The sequence below is a fragment of the Macrobrachium nipponense genome, chromosome 24 (assembly GCF_015104395.2).
Source record: "Macrobrachium nipponense isolate FS-2020 chromosome 24, ASM1510439v2, whole genome shotgun sequence".
Classification (NCBI taxonomy): domain Eukaryota; kingdom Metazoa; phylum Arthropoda; class Malacostraca; order Decapoda; family Palaemonidae; genus Macrobrachium; species Macrobrachium nipponense.
In genome coordinates, this window is record NC_061091.1 from 31869992 (window position 1) to 31892212 (window position 22221).

At 38.7% G+C, this 22221-nt stretch overlaps 1 protein-coding gene across 3 annotated transcripts in view; it reads right to left on the bottom strand.

Annotated features, from left to right (window-relative positions):
• Positions 1-290: 290 nt before the first annotated feature.
• The window catches only part of LOC135205554 (uncharacterized), an 81297-nt gene continuing 59366 nt past the window's right edge, over positions 291-22221 (bottom strand). Inside the window, exon 7 of one of the 3 annotated variants that reach the window (XM_064236315.1) lies at positions 291-2041. The gene's annotated coding sequence lies outside the window, so the exon portion shown is untranslated. The other 2 variants (XM_064236314.1, XM_064236316.1) reach the window with 2 other exon arrangements.

The following is a 22221-nucleotide window of genomic DNA, read 5'->3' on the forward strand; positions in this document are numbered from 1 at the left end:
TCTCTCTGATAACTGTTATTTACCAGGCAATGGCATAATGAAAGGTTCATTTGTGTAAATGCATAGACATTTAGTTTACAGTATTTTCTTTTTAGTATCAGTATACGTACTGTTTTATACTGAATGTATAAATTACATTTTGCTTTGGAGGCAAAACTGCTTACATGGTATGTGCATAGTTAAAAAGTATTGACCTCTACTGTATCTGTTATTTCCATGTAAAAATAGAGTGGTTTGATTTCCCACTGACATTACCAAATTTTCTAGGAAAAATTCAGTTACATTATAAATATTCAACAAAAACATTTATTACTCATGAAAATTAAAGTGTAACATACTTTCCCTATCAAGTGAAATATCTACTCATAATGACAGTTTTAACAAATGATTTTGGTTTTTTGTCTTGCAATATTTATAAGAACAAATGGAATGAAAGTTCTTTTGTTCCTTACATAAAATCACATTCATGTAACTCACTCAGGATATATTACAGGCATGTCTATAATATGACTTTCTCTCTTAACTAACTGCATTAACATTCTGTTAATATAAGGTTGCAAAGCATTCCAAAAATTGAAAATATATATGGAATGTTTACTTGATTCACTCAAGCTTTCACATCAAGAATTGAATCACTATCACAAAAATATGCAAAACATTTTGATTCGGTCTCTACAGAAAAAGAAAAAGAAATAACGTACTAATATATATACTAAAAGAATAAGCAAATCTACATGTATTTAAAAGTTGCAAGTTTACATCAAACCGCTAGAAATAAAATAACTATCACACTTGACTACCATTAATCATACAGTTACAATAAAATATTTTCATGTGTCAAATTACAAGTGACTAGATGTTACAAAATTTTACTTGTATTTTTTCTTTACTAAGTTTAGTGGGAAAAAAAAAAAGGACATTAATGTTCTGCAAAGTATCTTGCCAAACATGCATCATGTGATTAAAAACTTATCAATAATAATGTATGAGTTATTTACACCATGAGGAAATTTCAGAGTTTATTCTGCAATGTATTTACCATATTCTAATGTGGAGAGCTCGGAGAATGTTGAAAATTTTAAAACAATAATATTTTATTTTGGATATATTTATAATGGTTTTATCTTCAGAGGGATCAAATGATAAGAATGCAAATAAATGAAAAAAAAATAGAGGATCCTAAAGAGCTGTTGTCAAAAGGGAGTTAAAATGGCAGATTTACATAATTGGACATGAAAGAAGAAAATCCTTAATCATCTATTCCAGACAATGTAAATAATAGGTGGTGATTTTAAAACAAATTACTTTATAGGCGAGTCAAATTTTAAGCATCCATTATCTGCAACTGTCCAAACTATCATTAACAAAGAATGATTATGTCTGGTAATTACACAAGAAATTAAAGTGCTGAACAATAATACTGTAAATTTTTCTGTATACAGTACAAAGGAAATTATATTCGATAATAAAAGGGATGGTATGTACAGAGCTTTTATCAAGTGTTTGAAGTAGTTCAAACACTTGATAAAAGCTGTCATGATGGGTACAAGGGTGCACTGAAGTGTACAGATGTTTCAAAAGCTTCTACAACTGCATGGTAGTATATGCAATGATTGGTTATGGAAATAAAATAAAAATTTTACACTAAGTGCAAATGTTTACTGCAGACTTTATAGAAGTAATATATGAGTAATGCAGAGAGCATCTGTACAATGACTCATTAATATCAATAAAAATGAAATGAGATAAACTTGAAAGCTATGATGGTAAAAGCATCCAGAATTTCTTAATTGATCGCTTGAAATTTCTCTCATGTCATGAATGGAAAATGTACAATAATTTATTATTATTACAAATGATAAACTGGAGATAATAGAAATGGTAAATAATAGATAGCAGAAATTATAAATTATTAGTCTAATTAAATAACAACATAGTGACCTACAACCAACTTGTACCCAGTAAAAATGTAAGGAATCAGCAATGTTGATGGGTTCTGAATAGTCCAACCTTTCTACTTGCTCCCCACTCCCCAGCAACCCTAATGCACAAAAAAGAATACATGTAAATAAAAAGAAAGGAGTACTCGGTTGTATGGGAGATGTCCTCAAATTGGTATCATATGCTTCTTGCATTAGGATAAATACAGAAAAAGTTTTTTAAAGCTTAACTTGACAATATCATTCTTTTTACAACAGAAATGTTTAACAATAAATTAAAGTGTTCTATAAGGTGCTTCTTGCTTCCAGTAAACAGTACTGTACAATAGAATACATGGTTTGAAGAATATGAACTATTGTATGCATATATAAACTATAACACAATGATCGTAGAATATGGTGCAAAAACTACCATACTATTTTATATTAAATTTACTTACAAAAAACCTGGTTTTATTTGCTTATAGTACTAATACCTACTGAGGGAGACATACTATAGAATCTGCATTTCATAACTTGGATAATTTCAATCTTTTTGAGGAGTCTTAAACTTTACCAAGTTATGAAATACAACCTTTAAAAATAGTACCAACATTCATGAACACTTTGCATAGATTTGTTTTTCTTCTTTGTGTACAGTTATGTAATTCTGCAATTTCAACGTAATTTCTTAATTATTCTTTCTGGTGTAATATGTGTATCTTTCACTATTTTATATTTGGCATTTAATCTTCCTAAACAGGTTACTAGTTGGGGGCAAAAGCATTGGAAATTAACCTTTATATCTGTAATGTGGGTTAAATTTTGAATTTTCCCTTGATACTGTGAGCTCTTGTTTTATGTACCCCATGATCAGACATCCTACCTTGAGAACCCTTTTAAGGACATTATTAGTCTCACTGTATCTCCAGTTTTTACCATTAAGAACAATGTCAACAGATTAGCTATACAGTGATGTGGGGGGGGGGGGGATGCGTACCAGACAAACCCGCCCCCCCGAATACCTAGAATTCACGAATACTTAGAACCCCTCTAAAAATGCTTATAACTGCCTATTTTGATAGTTCAACCACAAGAAAAACCCCTACAACTGAATATTATAATAATACAGTTTTAATCACAAAGTGCATTTAATCAGGAAAATATGAAAATACAGTAATTTGTGAATATTTCTCAGTGGAAAATACCATGAATAGGCAAATTTCCCACAAATAATGGGTAGATATGGTCCAAACAGAAATCCTTGAATAGGTGAGTCCGCGAATCTTGAGAACGTGAATACAGGGGGTCCACTGTAATTGGAAGAATCGCATGAAATACACCTTTTCTGACCTGGTGTCTCAATAATTTAGGAATATACATCAGATTTAGACAATGGAAACTGATTTAAATAATTTAAAGCAAAGAAAACATAGCTTAATGGCTTTATTCCAGACTGTAATCAATATGTTATTTCACATTCCAAGATTTGAAAAAGGTCCTTGAACTTAAAGTGACTCCTGTAAGCAGTGTGTAAAAATGGAAAAATTCTGTATCTTTCCTCTTACACTCTGTATCTTTCCTCTTACACTCTTGTAAAAAGCACGTTTGGTTCTTAGTTTTGGACTGTCATTACACATGAAACCCCACCAAAGTGCTGTTCTTATTTTCATTTAATTTTTTCAGCTATTAATTCTAATAATCAGTATATTTATATCTTGTCAGAATGATCATAATTAGTTTATTAAAAAAGTAAATGAAGTTAGCAAATTAACGACAGCTGTTGAGTAATAATTTTTGTTACTGCTAATGCTTTGAGATTTTTGGGGGTCCAAAAGTTTATCTGTGGTAAAGCACACACTTAGTAATTATGAACTGCAATATTTTTTTTTACTGCATTATGTTGATATATATCTTTCATGGATTTAGTGTCTTTCAGTTGAAAAAATCCAAATGACAAATTTCACCAGAAATGTTTTGTGAATGAATGACCTCTACATTAGAATCTCAAACGATTGGGAAGAAGAGAACCTCATTAAATTTGGCATTGGAGCCTCATATTAGGATTAAAGGCTGAACCAGACCACTTGAGTAAACATCATCTATTACAAGCCTTAAAAATTTTGCAACTGAATAAACTAAAAATTCTGATATAATTTTTTAGAATTTATTTCGCAAGCTTACAGTATTTGCTGTTTGTTGATACGTAGGCAACCATATAAAATATATTCACCCAATACCTACACCTATGGGTCACGCACATGTAACCAATTCAAAATCGAGCTTAAAACTGTTCCAATTGGGTAATCTTTGTGAAATGAACAAAATCCAACAGCTGATTTACCCTGATCAGTTTATCATAATCAGATTCATGATTCCATACAGCTGGTCGCCTATTATAGATGATGGGTTTGATATTCAAAAATCACTAATGGTATATTTGATCTGGTTGCACTGTTGCATTTTAGTGTTCTTTATCTGTATCTTCATTTGCCTTGATGCCTACATTCAAAATAGCTTCATATAAATGGTGGAATGGAAACTTAATGTTAGACATTAAATTTTACAATAATTTTTCAATGCAAATCCATTAATCTGAAATACATTAAACTGTAGTAGCAGATATCTCCAGTGAAGAATTTTCACATAAGAGGAGGAGACATTTTCTGCCCTTCTCTATGTATTCAGGCTTCTCAGCACCTCTGTTGGTGAAAACTGTTTGGTGTCTCCTTAATAACTGCAATCTCACTCCCTTCTAAGATATCAGTGATGGCACACTGGAAACTTCCTGAAGCAGCATTATGCAGGTAATACCAAGACAGGGAAGAAGAAAAATATGGTTAAAGTAACAATTAACAGAATTCCTATGGAACATGTTGCTAAGCACAAAGATGCCACTTGGAATTTCCTGGCTGGCTCCAAATCCAATGCTGCCATTGGAATTGGGGTCTAAAGTTCAGTTTTAAATTTTACAACTGTGCTACATGGCATGGTGTTGTAGCTGCTCCAAAGAAAGTGATACTGGTATGTAGTATGTTAATAGTCAGTAGTATCTCCAGACTGCTGAGTTAACATTAACTTAAAAGTTGTATGTCAACAGCAACAGTGTTAATACATGTCATTAGTAGCCTGTAAAATAGTATGTGACTTCATGCTAACCTCACTGGTTGATTGCACAAATTTAATATGCTTGTGTTTGTTACTATTAGTATTGTTATTCAATAAATCTTCCATCTCAGAGTTGGCATGAAGGGTGGTTTTTATTTTAGATTATATGCAACATATTATTGAATATACTTCATTTCATTAAATATTTTATTGTATAAACTGAAAATGTTGATGCTCATAAAATACATCTCAAGAATTTCTGTTCTGGATTTCTGCATTCAGGGATTGGGTCATGTGGCATTCTTATCAGCATGTTTATTTCTTTTAATGTATTATTTTATGGTATTTTGTGATGCAGTATGTTTTAAAATCAATTATGGTTCTAATTTTATAAATCCATGGGGCCCCCAATTGGTGGGTTGAATCTCCCAGTTTCAGGATCTTCAGAATCATTATCTATTTGGAAGTTGAAGTGAGGAATCTAGGTACTATTTTGAGGCAGGTCATTTACTAGGAGGGGTTGTGCATAAAATATGACAAATTTTTAAATCCAATTTGCATTTTTCATAGCTAACAAACCTGAGGTCTTAACAATAGGATATTTTCCAAGCACAGCTGGTAAACCGGTTAACACAATCAGAGATCATAAGCAAGGAATCTGTGAGATCTGGCAATGCCTGCGTGTACGAGGTGAAAGCTGGTCAGCGACTGCGCACAACCCTGTGACACTCGGTCTTTTCCCTACCCAGGATAAAAATTAAAAAGTAAAAGAGGGACGGGTAGAGGTGGGCTGTATACGGTAAGACCTCGGGTTTGATAGCTATGAAAAATACAAATAAGATTTTAAAAATTTGTCATTTGTTCATATGTGGAACAAACCTTCGGTCTTAACAATAAGATAGACTTGTACTTTGAGGGAGGTATAAACATCTTAAACTGGCTGGGAGTTAACCCATCTGACCACCTCCCAGAATGAAACTAGTTTCACAGGAGGTGGACGAATGTCCTTGAGAAGATAGATAAACAGATATCTAAACTCAGTCATCTGGGTTGTAATACAATGATATATGAGCAGATTCATTGCATTTAGGGAACTAAAGAAAATTCTGACTGTTCAATAACAAACCATACAATCACAGAGGTCTGTTATTACTTACGACCCTCCCTTGCTAGAGAGCGGAGCACTTGCTACTGAATAGTGGGTTTGATTATTCATAAGTATATCCAGCAAACAAACTATCAGTACGACTACCATACTCACCTGTATCAGACCAGTCCAGCATATGACAAGTCTATTCCTCAGCCTGCCCGAAGGAAGAAGAACAGAAAAAAAGAGAAAGAAAGTTACCAGCCTACTCACTCATTCTCTCTTCCACACAATCATCCTAGGTAAGATACAAACATGCCTGGTTAAGGGCAACGATGAGTTACACGATCTGTTTGGCAGCCACCATAGAACCCAAAGAAAAAGTGTCCATAGATCTGTGGGCAACTTAAGATAGAAAGAAGTGAAAGTGGACTGGCGTAACCAAGTACCAGCGGTCAAAACTCTATGGACAGCCAAATTCTTGAAAGCCAGAGAGGGACCAATACCCCTGACATCACATGCTCTAGCTTGCACACAAACAGCGGCGGAGTCATCAAGAGTCTAATAAACCTGTCTGATTGCTTCACGTAACTAAAAAGAGATTGTATTCTGGGAAAACTCTTTCTTAGAACGCCCCATGCTAACAAAAAGCCTACGACAACCTGGCCTAAGATGTTGTGTCTTCTTAAGATAGCAATGCAGAGCCCTGACAGGACACAACAAGATCTCCTGAGAATCACTGCCCACAAAGTCATCCAGAGATGGAATGGAAAAGGAGGCGAGCCTGCCATCCTGCACCGAGGGATTCTGGATCTTAGCCACGAATTACGAGACAAATTCAAAGGACACTGACTCCCAACCCCTGGTGTGCTTCACATCATAGCTCAGGCCATGAAGCTCTCCCACTCTCCTCAAAGAAGCCAAGGCCAGGAGGAAAACCATTTTGAGTATCTGATGAACGACGAAAAGGCTCATAAGGAGCTTTGGTGAAACTTCTCAGGACCAAGGAAACATCCCACGTTGGAGGCTTGAGCTCCCTTGGAGAACACAACTGCTCAAACCCCTTAAACAGCAAGGAGAGTTCCCAGGATGAGATGTCAACACCTTTAAGATGTAACACTAAACTCTGGGCTGCCCTGTAGCCTCTAATAGCGGAAACAGACAAGTCTTTCTCATCCCTGAGGAAGACCAAAAAGTCTGCTATGCGCTGAATAGAGGTTCTAAGTGGAGAAAAACTCCGTTTACAACACCAATTACAGTAGATCGCCAATTTAACTTAGCAAATGGCAGCGGTAGATTTCCTGAGATTGCTGAAAAGCCTCTAGCTTGAAGGAGATACTTGATAGCCTCCAACTGTGAAGAGACAGGGATTCTACTGACTGGTGGAATCTTTCTACGCGTGGCTGACAAAGAAGATGCTGCCACGGGAGAATCTCCCTTAGCACCTCCAACAACGACAGCAAATCCATGGCCTGCGGCCACAAAGGAGCTACTAATGTCATCCTGAGATTCTGCGAACTCGTCGACCTGTTCAGCACTTGGTGGATCAAACAAAACGAAGGGAAGGCATACACCTCCAGGTTGTCCCAGGGATGTTGGAACATGTCCTCCACTAACGCCGGAACCACCGAACAGAAAACCTCGAGTTTCCTGTTGAACTGGGTCGCAAAGATGTCCAGCATAGGTCTCCCCCAAACCTGGAAGAGCCTGTTCACCACGACCTGATGAAGGGACCACTCTGTGCCTAGGACTTGTTCCCAACAACTGAGCTTGTCCGCGACCACACTCCTTTTGCCTGTGATATACCTGGCTGAGAGCTCCACTGAATTGTTGACCACCCACTGATGAACCTCGACTGTCAAAGTGTGGAGTTGATGGGAAACCAATCCCCACTGCTTGTTCACTTAAGAGACCACTGTGGTGTTGTCTGACATGAGAAAAAGAGAATGTTCCTCTACTTTCTCTCAAAATTCCTTCAGACCCAGAAAGGCTGCCTTTAACTCTTAAGATGTTGATGTACTGCTGTCTGTCCTCCGAACTACAAATGCCCGAAGTAATGAGGCCGCCAAAATGAGTGCCCTAACCTGCGAGGGAGGCATATGAAAACAGAAGGAAGTCTGGTGGAAGAGAACGCAGAGAAACACCCTTCAAGAGATTATGATCGTCCAACCATCAACGAAGATCTTCTCTCACTTCTAGGGACAGAGGTACCCTTACCAGGGGTGAGTCCCCCACCGGAGACCAGAAGTCCCTTAGTCTCCATTACAGAGACTGAAGATGAAGTTGCCCATGAGGGACCAGCTTCTCCAGAGAAGATAAAATTCCCAAAAGAATTTGCCATTGATGAACTGACTGATCTAGTTGTGACATGAAGTCGCACGCCACTACTTGCAACTTCTCCAACCTCTGATCTGACGGGAAAACCCTTGAGACTGGCGTATCGATGACCATGCCTAGATAAAGAATTCTTTGATTGGGTATGAGATTCAATTTCTCTAGGTTCACCAAGATGCTGAGTTCCAGACAAAACCGAAGCAGGCAATGTCTGTCCTGCAGCAGCTTCTCTCTGGAACTCGCTAAGACCAACCACTCATCGAGGTACCTCAGCAAATGGATCCCTTGAGCATGAACCCAAGCACAGGACTTTGAACTTGAAAACCTTGTCTCTGAAAGAGAAGCGAAGGAACTTCCTAGACTACGGATGAATAGGGATCTGGAAGTACGCGTCCTTTAGATCTATCGATAGCATAAAGTCATTTTCTCTCACAGCTGCCAACACCGATAGAGGGGTCTCCATCTTGAACCTTGTCTTCCTGATGAAATGATTCAAGGTGAATAGGTTGATCAAAGGTCTCCAACCCCCAGTTGCCTTTGGCACCAAGAAGATGTGACTGTAAAACCCCGGAGATGGACGCACCACTTCCTCTTATCACACCTTTGTGAAGCATTTTCTGCACTTCCTCCCTGAAAGCTAAGAACATCAGAGAATCTGGGGGATACACTTGCCTTGGTCTGTCCGAAAGCAGGGAGGGGAAGTCGAACGGTAGTTGATACCCCACCTGAAGGACATCTACTTCTCCACCCCATAACTCTGCCACTGGCCCGCCAGGCACCCCCCATCCGTGGCAAAGGAGAGGGAGAGGCGTCCAACTATCAGCGATCCCCCTTATTTCTATCCCTAGAGCACCTCCTTGACCTGTAAGAGCGGGACTAAAAGGGATGTTGGTCCTCCGACTTAGGCTGGGACGACGAATGAGAGGACCCAGCCAAAACCAAACTCCTAGACAGCTTACCAGGCAACGATCTCTGCATTTGCTGCTGAACAGGAGGAGGAGAAGAAGGGGTACGTCTCTGAGAATGAGACTCTGACTTTGACATGACCTGGTGCACCAACCTGTCCTTCGTGTCAGCTTGCCGCCGGTCTATTGCATCCTCCAGCTCAGTCTGAGGAAACAGGGACTGAGAATCCAATAGATCCCCGTTCCTGAGTGCCAACAAGGACTCAGGGTCAACTGATCTTGCCATCCTGGACAACGCCGCATCTCTTCTGATCAGATGAAGATCAACCCACAAATTGACACTAAGATGTGCAAGATATGAAAACACCTTGCCCCCAGACTGCAACAAACTGGCAAGAGAAGATGCACTCACTAACCCTTCTGGAGACCTGTCAATCTTGGCAGTGGCTGTCGACCACAAGTCTAACCATTACACCGTCTGGAACATGGAGGCTGCCATAGACTCCAAAGCTGAGGCATCCTGCGGAGTCAAGGATGGTGCCACCAACTTCACCTGCTCCAAGTCAACCCTGGCTTGAGATGCATAATGTCTAGGTTAAGATGACGAGGCAAGAAACAGTTTTCGTAGTATGATATACTTCCTAAGCCTCATGAGTGGTGGAGGAAGCTACTTGGAAGAACCCTTTGACCGAACAGATCCATCCTGATCTGACACAGAAGCATTCACCTTTTGCAAGATCGACTGGACATGCCCCGATAAGGGAAGCTGAAACGATGATTTAGGATCTTGCATAGCCCCCAGCAAAACTTCCAAGCAAGTAGGAGTGAAAGATGACTGAGCCTGAGTCCTACTCTCCAGATTGTTTTGTCCACAAATGAGATCAACAACCCCGGTAAAGGAAGACAAAAACTCTTGTGTGTCTCGTTCCTCCTGCTCTGGCAGTGGAGACCAATGATGAGAAGATGCAGGCTTATCCAACACACCTACCTCGTGCAAACCAACCTTAGACCCAGCAGCCAAAGAACCTGAAGCGCCAGCAGACCTGTCCGGACTGGTGCCATGCACCAACTCCTGCGACAAACCAACCACAACATTAGGAACACTACTACGAACACTCGCAATAGATGACTCACGTACGTGTCTGTAGAACAAGAATTCCTCGGAGTCGAACCCCGAACAGCATCAATGGGAGGAGAAGGCGAACACACCGGCTGCACCACTTCCGCATTCACAACTTTCGATCTTTTCACAGGTGCCTTAAGATCCTTATGACGAAAAATAGGCACTGTAGCAGAAGTAGCAGATAAATCACCAACATGTGCACGTACATGCGAGGTTACAACACGCTTGTGTCCCAAAGAGAGGATGATGCAGTCACAGCAGATTGTACAGGGGACCAAACACTAACACTCTCAGGAACACAGACATGCCGCTCCTCACTCGTTGACGAAGAAAAGGCAAAGTCCTTAACCCTCCAACGCTTGATACGCCGACACGGCTGAGATGGGGGTGATGGAGGGGAAGATGACAGCACTCCTTCCTTACACACCATCTTGGCAAGAGAGGGGGAAGGCAATGCAACACTCTTTCTCATAGCCTCCTCAGCTGAGAAGGCAGCAAAGCTATCCTCCAAAACAGAGTCCAATCTCTTAAGAACCGCCTGACATACAGCCTTAGATGGATACGCAAGAGAGGACGCATACGACACAGAAGGAAGAGGATATGTCTTAAATGGCAGCAATGACATCACAGGGGCAAATGATGATGACAAAGGAGCGAGGCAGCACAGCAGCTCCAACCGACGACACTGAGGAAACTGGGAGCGACGTCACGATGGAAGTGACATCACGATGGAAGTGACGTCACTGATGGAACTGGGAGTGACGTCACGACCTTCTTGACCTGAGCTAGCAACATTCCTCACTGGCGAAGCAATACAAAATGGCTGACCTCGGGCACCAACATAGAGAAGGCTGGGGAGGCCCGAGGGGGGGAGGTGAGTATCCATGAAATGTATCAGCAAATCCTCCCAAGGAGGGTCAACCCAAGCCCAAGCAGTGCCTGGAGGGTCACCATTTTGGACACCTCCAAACCCGAGATATAAGAAACTGATGAAATAGCCTCCTCCCCTGCGGGAAGCCAATTAACCCCCGAGGAAGAGGGGGTGACATTGCACATTAAATCAGCGTGAGGGTCTCCCGATAATTCCAATGACGAATCAATGTAAGAAAAGGAAGGAGACACAGGCACATAAACTCTAGCATCATGGGGTGTGACTGCAGAAGAAGACAAAGCATCAGGGCGAGGCGATGAAAACCCTTCCCACAAAGGAAGAGTTGAAACTCTATGATGCTCCCTTTTACTATAAAATAACTTCCACTGCGATTTAGGCCACTCACGACATTCCGGGCAGAGATTCGTAAAATTAGCACGACACCTACTGCACGTGGAGTGTGCCTGTAGCTGAACAAGCTGGGAAATGAGAACATGGGAAACCTTGAGTTTCTGGGCATATACGTTGGCGAGGCCGAGACGAAGCAGAGGATGCCATAACAACACAAGCATACACACACAGACAAGCAAAATAGTGAAAACGGGCAAACAACTGGGTAAAAGGCCGAGAGAAGGCAACTGCGACTCTCACCCAGGCGGTTAAAAAAAAGACTAAACGTAATAGCATGGGTGCGTTGTCTTTGACCAGTTTTCACCTGATATATGCACAGGTTGCCAGATCTCACAGATTCCTTGCTTTTTGAATCTCCAATTGTTTAACCGGATCCAGCTAGGCGCTAGAAAATTATCGTATTGTTAAGACCGAAGGTTTGTTTGCGTATGAACAACTCTTATAATGTTCCATAAGGAAAATAAACAGAAAAATAGAGTAGATCACTATAGAAATTCCCTTGGTATACCCTAGCACTAAAATTTCAATCTGGATATTTTACAATGGAACTAAAGGACTAAGGACTCGTTAAGAAATTCTAAAAGTATTACTGCATGAGCATAACTCAGGGATTTTATGTCTCCAAGAAACTTAAATAGGGGATGCAGTATACAATCCAGGTCTAAACTATGAAATTTATAAGATGAGCCCCACTGACAGGGATTGTGCCCATGGAGGTGTTGCAGTAATCATTACTAAAGTATTGCAACATTTTATGGTTCCCCTAAACACACAGCTTCAAGCAATTGCTATCCAGGCTACTTTTGACCGTGAAATCACAATCTGCTCTCTTTACCTTCCCCCAAGATGTAGGTTCACTCTTGGGAGACATTCAAGGATTAATTAAACAACTTCCTCCTCTTTTTTTACAACTTGCTGATTTTGATTCTCACAATCTACTTTGGGGTGGAAATTTTCTAGACACAGAAGGTAGGATCATTGATGACATTGTTAATAATAATGACCTTGCAGTTTTTAATTATGGTACTATGACATATCATAATCTCTACACATGTGGTTCATCTGCTATAGACTTGAGCATTTGCTCCTCTTCTCTCTATCTAGATTTTAATTGGTCTGTAGATGAATTTCTACATGATAGTGATCACTTTCCCATTCATCTGAAGTTTGTGAGAAATGTCCCGTCAAATTTTCCTATTAAATGGAAGGAAAAGGAAGCAGTCTGGGTTAAATTTCAAGAAGGTATTAACCTATCGCAGGAATTTGAGTCCTTGAATGCCATATAAAGGCTTATGCTTATGAGTACTTCGCCTATGAAGTGTTGAATAGTGCTGAAAACTCAATACCTAAGACCAAAGGGAAACCACACAGACCTGCTGTTCCTTGGTTGGATAAAACCTGTGGTAATTTGAGGAAAATTACCAGGAAATGTTACAGACGTTATAAATCCTCTCAGTCTGCAACAGTAAAATCTATTTACCAATAAGCTATGACAAACAAAGAAAGTATTTGAAAAAAAAAGTAAAAAGAGAATCCTGGCTGGTTTATATAAATGGCATGAATTCCAAGACTTCAACCAGGTTAATCTGGAAAAAGCTAAGAAACTAAGTGACAAATATGTTCCATCACCAACACCTAGTCAGAAAATCAATGGAGACCTTATCACCAAGCCAGATGAAGTTGCTGAAAAATTAAGTGAACATTTCTCTGAAATATAGAGTCCTAGGAGCTATTCGACTCGGTTCCAGAATATCAGGAACTCAACCATTTCCCTTAATTTAAATTCTGGGAAACTTATAATGCCAAGTTAACTTTAAGGGATTAAGGGATGCTCTATCACCTCTGAATCCACTTCCCCCGGGAATGATAACATTCTTTATAGCATGATTAAAAAACTTCCAGATTCCGCTATATCTTATCTTCTTAAAATCGTTAACAAAATATGGGAAAATGGTATTCTCACCCGTTCTTGGAAGACTGGTTGTTGTTCCAATTAAGAAACCATGGAAAGATCCACATCTTCCTACAAGCTGCTGGTCAATATCTCTTACAAGTTGTGTGTGCAAATTGTTTGAGATGATGGTGAATTCTAGACTAATGTGGCATCTAGAGAAAAATGGTTTGTTATTTGTCCAATTTGGCTTTGGGAGAAATCATTCCACTCTGGATCCACTAGTAAGATTATCAACCCAAATTCAACAAGGTTTCTCAAAGTGCAGTCAGACTATTGGAGTATTCTTTGATCTTGAAAAAGCCTATAACACCACTTGGCATTTTGATATTATTAAGCAGCTTCATGACATGGGAATAGAAGGTAATATGTTAAATTTTCATCTTATCATTTCTAAGTGATAGGCATATTAAGGTTAGAGTTGGAAATACCTTGTCTAATGCTTTTGAGCTGGAGGAAGGCATACCACAAGGCAGTGTAATGAGTGTCACCTTATTTGCTGTGGCTATAAACAGCATTGTTGAATGTGTGTCACCTCCAGTAAAGGCATCTTTATTTGTAGATGACCTTGCTGTATGTGTCACAAGTTATGATGCTATTGCAGTATGTAATTTCCTACAAAATTCAGTTAATGCAATCAGCACTTGGGTGGAAGACAATGACTCTCGGTTCTCCCCTTCCAAAACTGTGGCGGTTCGTTTTACTAGAAGTACTCGAAAGGAAACCATACCACATATTAAGCTGAAAGACACACTAAAAATACCATATGAGGAGTAGGTGTAGTTTTTAGGGATGATCTTTGATAAGAAGCTAACATGGGGTAGTCATACTGACTCCTTGAAAATTAAGGTAAAGAAATCCCTTAACATTTTAAAAGTAGTCTCAGGTTTTAACTGGGGTGCTGATAAGAGGTCACTTTTACAGTTATTAGACTCATTACGTAAATCTAAGCTTGAGTATGGTTGCCAAATCTACTCTTCAGCAAGTTCAAGCAAACTTCAGGAGTTGGATGTAATACATCATGCTGGTCTAAGAATATGCTCTGGTGCATTTAAGACATCACCAGTTGAAAGCTTATATATTGACACTGAAGAGCTCCCTCTAGATTTATGTCGAGAGGAACTGGGACTGCAGCATGTATATGCTGAAATTAAGAGGGCCCCCTGAAAACCATGCCGCATCCATTCTTAACCAAAACGACTCTCACCAGTTTGCAAACGCTAGAGCATCCAAATCTTTTCATATAAAAACTAATGCTACAGTTCCCTTCAGACAATGCATTGCTCTAAGTTTCCTCCTTGGTTGACCCTAGAACCATCGGTCTGTCAAAAAGCTGCGGTTAAAACATCAGTTAACAGCAACAATGTGAAGGCTCGTTTTCTTGATCGTGATCAAATACATTCTGGTTCTGTTAAAAGTATTCACTGATGGATCAAAAGCAACAAGTGGTGTTGGTTGTGTCACTGTTCATGGTAATAGTAAATATGTTGCCAGACTATCTAATGATGCCTCTATTTTTACAGCTGAATTAACTGCATTAGCCAAATCTCTTGAGGTTGCTTCTACTCTACAGAGTATGTAGTACTTTCACCATATACTCAGATTCTTATAGTGCAGGCATGGCCATTAAGCAATATAACCCTAAACATCCAATTATTCAATGTATTCAAGAATGGCTGTATAGGCTTGCTTCCAAATTCAAATTAGTCCATTTTTGCTGGGTCCCTGCACATGGAGGCATTGTAGGTAACGAACTTGCTGACCATGAAGCTAGAGGTATTATTACTAAAGAAGACATTCAATTCCACCATATTCCTGCTACCGATATGAAATGGACTATTCAGTCATATATAAAAAATAAATGGCAAGCCCTTTGGTCTTCTCCCCTTCTGGCCAACAATAAAAAATATTAGAAGATCAGACAAAGTACTGAACACTGGCCATCTGGATTCCAACAAAACCGTATGGTAGAAATTGTATTATGGCGTATGAGAATTGGCCATACTCAACTGACCCACAGATTCCTTTTAGAGGGGGGAACTGCACTAGTCTGTATACAGTGTGACTCTCCCCTTACTGTGGAACACATGTTATTACATTGCCATAGGTATGCTGCAACATGGCAAGGACATGGGTTACTGGGCAAGGATATAGCAAAACTGCTTGGTCTTGATGTGAACGTTAATACCTTGTGGTATTCCTTAAGAGACAAACATCTATAATGGAATTTAATATTTGACCTCTTGGTACACTGCCAAGTATACACTTGCGTTGTGTATAAAAGTATTTTTATGTATATATTCCATTTTTTAGTTTAACAGTTAAGACTATGCATATCCTAAATTTAAAGTTATAATTTTTTTATGGAGGATATCATTTTTACCAAATATAAACTTTTACTAAATATCAATTTTTACTAAACTAAATTTTTACCAAATATAAATTTTTACTGTAGTTTTAAGATAATTTATTATTTTATTCATTCATAAATTCGCTGACATGCATTTCAAACCAAATTTATTATAGCTCTAATTATCCTTTTGATTCCAATGCTTGGCTTTAAGCCTAAATTCCATATTCCATTCCATTTTTTCCCACAACACTACTGTAAGTCTCTCAACTTCAGGTGATACTAGCAATAAGAAAGATCACTTTGTGCCACCCCTTCTCCTTAACCAAACTCATGATCATTTAAGCCTCACTTAGACCCATTCAAGGGGTCTTATCCCTCAATCCCCTCAAGTCCAAATAGGGCAAAGCCACAGAGTTTACCATTACTCTAAGGAACAGGTAAAAAGGCAACCATATTAGCCCTCCTTTGGCAATGGCATACAGAATGAGGGCATTCCTGAAGTGCAGCCAACCCCCAAAAACAAACAACCCTAAAGGAGGGTTTTCAACTTAGATTTCTGGAGACAAGCACTTACTGGCCTTCTTATTTAATGGAAATTAAATGTCAAGTTCCTCTCACTAGACTACTATGAGGCAAGTTGCTACCTGCCTAGGGGGCTATGAAGGGATGGCAGTGGAGTCTGTTCTATGCCTGACTGTGTAACTTCCAAAGCCTCAAGAGATTGAAGACTCATCATTGACCTGTCTCCTCAACCAGTATCAATGATTGATCCCCTCCTGGAAGGAACCTGTAGCTATCTGAAAAGACAATTTACTGGCATCAACTAATCTAATAAAATTGTTTTTTCAGGTCACAATTCACCATTTACTGAGGATATACTTATTTTCTAGTGGCAGGACAACATAATCCAATTGAAGACCCTCTGTTTTGGCTTACTAATTCTCCAAATCTCTCCATGTGAGTCTTGGCCCCAATTGCTCTCTGAACTCACAGGAAGTGCATCAGGTTGGTGAAGTACCTGGATGGTGGCAATTCTTTAAGTTGTGGAGCTTCCACAGCACTGTCAATATCTTACCAACTCTTGTCAGCAGCTGGGCCTGGATATCAACTGGGATGCATAAGATATAGTGCATCCAAGACATCTATTTACTTGGGAGATAGAAACAGATATAACATCTGCTTTCCAGCCCCTCCCTTCGAGTCATGGTTCAGTTAATCAGCAGAAGCTTCTTGAACTGCAATTAAATGACTGCAATTAAATGCCAACTGGTCACCATCAATGCATTCAGCAAACCAGCAGTAAGAATATCTGAGGAGGTTCTATCAGACATCAAATGGTGGAAAATGATCAGCATCAAGGCATTCAGCAGACCAGCAGTAAGAGTATCTGGGGAGGTTTTATCAGATATCAGATGGTGGGAAAATTAAGTTGCAGTTCCACTTTGACAAAATAGGAGCTTGGGAGTAGTTTGTATGACACTTAAAGGAAACCTCGAGGACACAAGTTAGATTTGGCAGCCTCAGGGAGGTGGTCCAAGAGGAGTCAAACAGCCACATCAGTGTCCAAGAGTTGTGCAATATTCTTGGAACTAGGGCTTTTACCATGCATCTGTCTTAACAAAATGCTTGAAAAATCTTGGACAACTTAACTATAATGGCATTACCCTGCAAAAAGGGCAACACACAGGCAATATCAAGAAGTGAGCTTCCTGTGGGCTGAGTAAAACATCACCCTAATCCTTAGGTTTGACCCAGTAAAACACAATGCCCCAATGGACTTTTTAAGCCAAAGGAACTAAGCATTGTCAGGAGAATGGTTCCATCATCCAGAGGTGTGCCAATCAATTTGTTTCCCACCAATTAAAACAATTTTCCCCAGATTAATGTTCAGCAGTTCCCCATTTCTCCCTCATCACACCAGTTCTGGACAAACTGCAAGTGTCTACAAATGTATCTATAACAACCATTGCTCCTTTATGGCTTCAACATTCCTGGCTTCTAAATCTCTTATGCCTTTAAAACATAGACAAGCTGCTGTGGCAATTGCATTTGCATTACTCACTAGAACCTACAGTCCTTTCACTTAAGGGGGCTGGCCAGCCAATATAGGGCAAAAAACAGAAAATCGTGAAAAAATTCATGGGGCTTCATATGGCAATGGAGAATGCATACATGATATATTTCATCAAAATTCCTATTACTTTCGTAATTACAAGGTAATTAGTAAAAGTAACTCAATAAGCCGAAAACATTGATCTGTACAAGAAAATGCAGTATTTCTTCTGTTATCATAAATTCTTATAATTATTATCAAACAAATTGTGAGCAATGGCATCTGTAGAGATTCCAAGAGTCATAAGACAGGAAGAGTGAGCTTACATCCTTCAGTACGAGCAGAAACATGAAAGAGAGTATACACGTTCGAGTTTCACTTCTGACATTCACTTGCTTTTATGTCTTTTTCTTTTGTTTCAGCAAGGTTTTCATCGTGCCAAAGAGGAAAAGACAAGCAAAGCATCCCACTAACATACAGAAGAATAAAATGAACTCTAATAAGAGTTCAGAAGATCATAATTTTGGCGATATATGAGAGAGAGAGAGAGAGAGAGAGAGAGAGAGAGAGAGAGAGAGAGAGAGAGAGAGAGAGAGAGAGAGAGAGAGAGAGAGAGAGCCATCTTGGCTGACACAGTCCCCAAGGCTACGATCTTTAAGCAAAGGGATCTTCATTTATAATTAAATTATGATAATTAACATAGATTTGGTTTATTAATACCCAAAAAGGTATATAAAATTCATAATAATCATGATTTATTAACATTGTCTTTGTAAAAAATACAAAGAAAAACTTTGAACGCCCGTATCTCAAAACTATACTTATTGACCTTCAAATTCTATCCTCTCCCTTAGTTTTAAAGCTATAGCACTGAAATTTGGTATATAACTTAGAAAGACATTACAGAACAATCAAATGGAGCCCCTTTTCCAATTTTTGTTTCATTTTCTTCTTAATTTTTTCCTGATTTATTGGGTTTATTTTTTCACCATAATAAAAACATGAATATCTAGCAAAAAAATGAGTTTTAGAAAAAAAAAACTATTTGATTGGAGGTCTACATCAGGTCTATATATATGGTAGTAATCCCAGGTCTTAATATTAAGTATCAAGGGAGGAGATAGAATTTGAAAAATGGTTACTTTTAGGATAAATCGCAATGGCATCACAAAACCGAAGGTCAAGAGGCAAAAATCACATGCAGTTTGGATATGTCCTAAGTCACCTTATTAAGTGGTATGAAAGTCAAAGTCCTGTCCTTAAAATGGCATTAGCCAGCCAGACCCCTTATAAGCTTTGAGGTTATCAACAGCTACCTCATTCTGAAAAGATTTTCATTGACACTGCAGATGTCATTGCTGCGCAATGGAAGATGTCGACTAACAAAGTTGACCAGGCTAAGTAGAATTTGTTGACCAAATGGTGCTCTTCAATAAGGTTAACTCACTCAAGCCCACTGTTACAATAATAGCAGCCTGTTTGCTTTTTCTGCAAAGACAGGAAAGTGTCTGTGTCAGCAATAAAGGGAATACTAATATCCCTATCCCGAGTCTTTCAAGTGCAAAGGTCTCAACCAGCAAATTAAAGTTGCATGGGCAACATTTGGGAATGAGGAATCACCATGTTTAAGGACCAAAGCTTAGAACTTATCACTGGTTCTCAAAGAATCTCAAAAGCAATAGGTACACACCTACTGAGCAATTTCCCTAAAGAATGTTAGCTTGGGGACAATGTTTCTCCTTCAGCTTGTGCTCGATGAGAGAGTGAATATATCTCTTATATGTGCCAGACTATGAGGCAGATGCACTTGCACTTTCTCTTAAAAATCTTATTCAACCTGGTAATAAGGAAGGCCTAGCCTTATATAGCCTGTCACAGCAGACACACATTACCTTGAGAAAATTCTGCCTTGTTCCATTAGATAATTAAACACCAAATCCTACAGTAATTGGAGCTTTGGAATCGTCAGCATACTTTTCATAATGTGAGCTTTGTCTATGTTCTATGATCATTAGGGGTACCTTCATAATTTTTGGATAGAGTGCTTAAGCTAATGAGGTCGAGTTCTAGTGTTCGAAGATATGTTGCTTACAGTTACCACTTCAAAAATTGATGAGGAGAGAGAGAGAGAGAGAGAGAGAGAGAGAGAGAGAGAGAGAGAGAGAGAGAGAGAGAGAGAGAGAGAGTTAACTATTTTTTATTTATATCCAGTTATATGGGGGCGACATGAACTCCAATTCACATTGGAGTTCATTCTGATCCATTCATTACAACCTACATCTAAAAGTTTTTGATGCCATCTCTGAATCCAAGCAATGAGTTTTTACCAAGGATAATGATGAATACAGAAATAAAATTAATTCCCTTTTGAGTAACAATGCAACTTACAAGAAATCTGCTTATTACATACTGAAATGCCTTCTTTCCAGTTGCACATGAGATGTAGAAAATATTATTATTTATGCCAATCTAAAACTTCTGTAAATTTCCATATATGTATGGTTTCCCAAAAGTGTGTAAAATGGTATAAAAGACCAAATTATATATATTATACACATGTACTGTTCCTCCATTTGATTGCTGAGGTATTGTATAAAATACAAATCTCAATAAGCAAATCATTGCAAAAATTTACTGAGCACCAACAAAAGTTCTCACTCGCTTCATGAGACATGTCACTTCATTTCACCTTACAACCTTCATGTTATGGTCTTGATTTTTAGAAATGTCCGTAATTACTCTTGTATTATATTATTTGTTACTTTTATATTAACAATAACACATTTCTGGTGAGCATTAAAACCAATCATGCTGAGAGATTATTCATTTCTCTTAAGCATTTAACTCTCTCTCTCTCTCTCATATATATATATGCCGAGACTAGAAAAATGTTAAAATGTTAGTGTTTTTTATAGTATATAAAGTAAACATTATTGTAATGATTCATTGAAATACAAACATATGCCACTGACATAACTATGTGTACTGTATGTTATGGCAAACTATATATTTACCTTGCAGTAAAACCCTCGTTTAAGGCATATCCATAACTTCTGTGAACAATTATTTACCTTGTTCTACAAAATGACATTTTTATAATAAAATAAAGTTTTAATTATACTTACCCAGTAACTATATAGCTAAGAATTTCACCTGCCCGGCAGTTAAATTCTGAAATTCACGGGGTTGCGCTAATTTTCTGTTATGCTTTGGCTAGGCAACAATGATCCCGCCCATTTTTGGGAAAGAGAGGAACCACTTGGGAAAGAGCTCAGTTTGTTTTATGCCCTTAAAGAGAAAAAAACCATGCTAGGGGATGGAGGGTGGGCTCTGATTATATAATTACTGGGTAAGTATAATTAAAACTTTAATATAAAAATGTCATTTTTAATTATGGGACTTACCCAGTAATTATATAGCTGATTCCCACATTGAGGGATGGTGGGATGCATGGATATTTCTACATCAAAATAGTAACACTGTAACTAGAATGAGGACATGAAAAACTGGCCAAAAAAATGTTTGCCGAATTCTTACCTGATAAGAGAGTTGATATAGGAAAATACTACCTCTGTTGTCACTTATCTTACCATGTAGAGGCATGGCGGTAAAGCCAGCAAGCACCTACTACCTAAGTGGGACCTTTGTGGTGAAGATAATTTCTGATAGCCAACAAAGGATAGATAAATTGCCCTTGCCCACGGCTCAGTACATACCAATAATTCCCCAGAGAAAAATTTGTTATATATATCCAAAACATGCCTAAATAAAAAACCACCACCACCCTACCAAAGGACTGAAGGGTACTCAGGTACTCCAAGCTTCCCAAATAACAGGCACCTTATATCACACCAACTGCAAAAAAAAAAAAGACCCAAGGTACTGCAATCCTTATACACTGTTTTAATATCTTGAAGTTAATGAGATGCAAACACAGATTTTCATTTCCAAAATGTAGAGTTTGAGATTACTGATAAGAATAGGTTTCTTTTAAAAGCCAGAAAAGTGGCTACTGCTTTAATCTCATGAGCTTTCACTTAATATACGCGGATCATGTCTCTTAGCAAGAATGCTAGTGCATTCTTAGACAAAGGTCTCAACAGGTT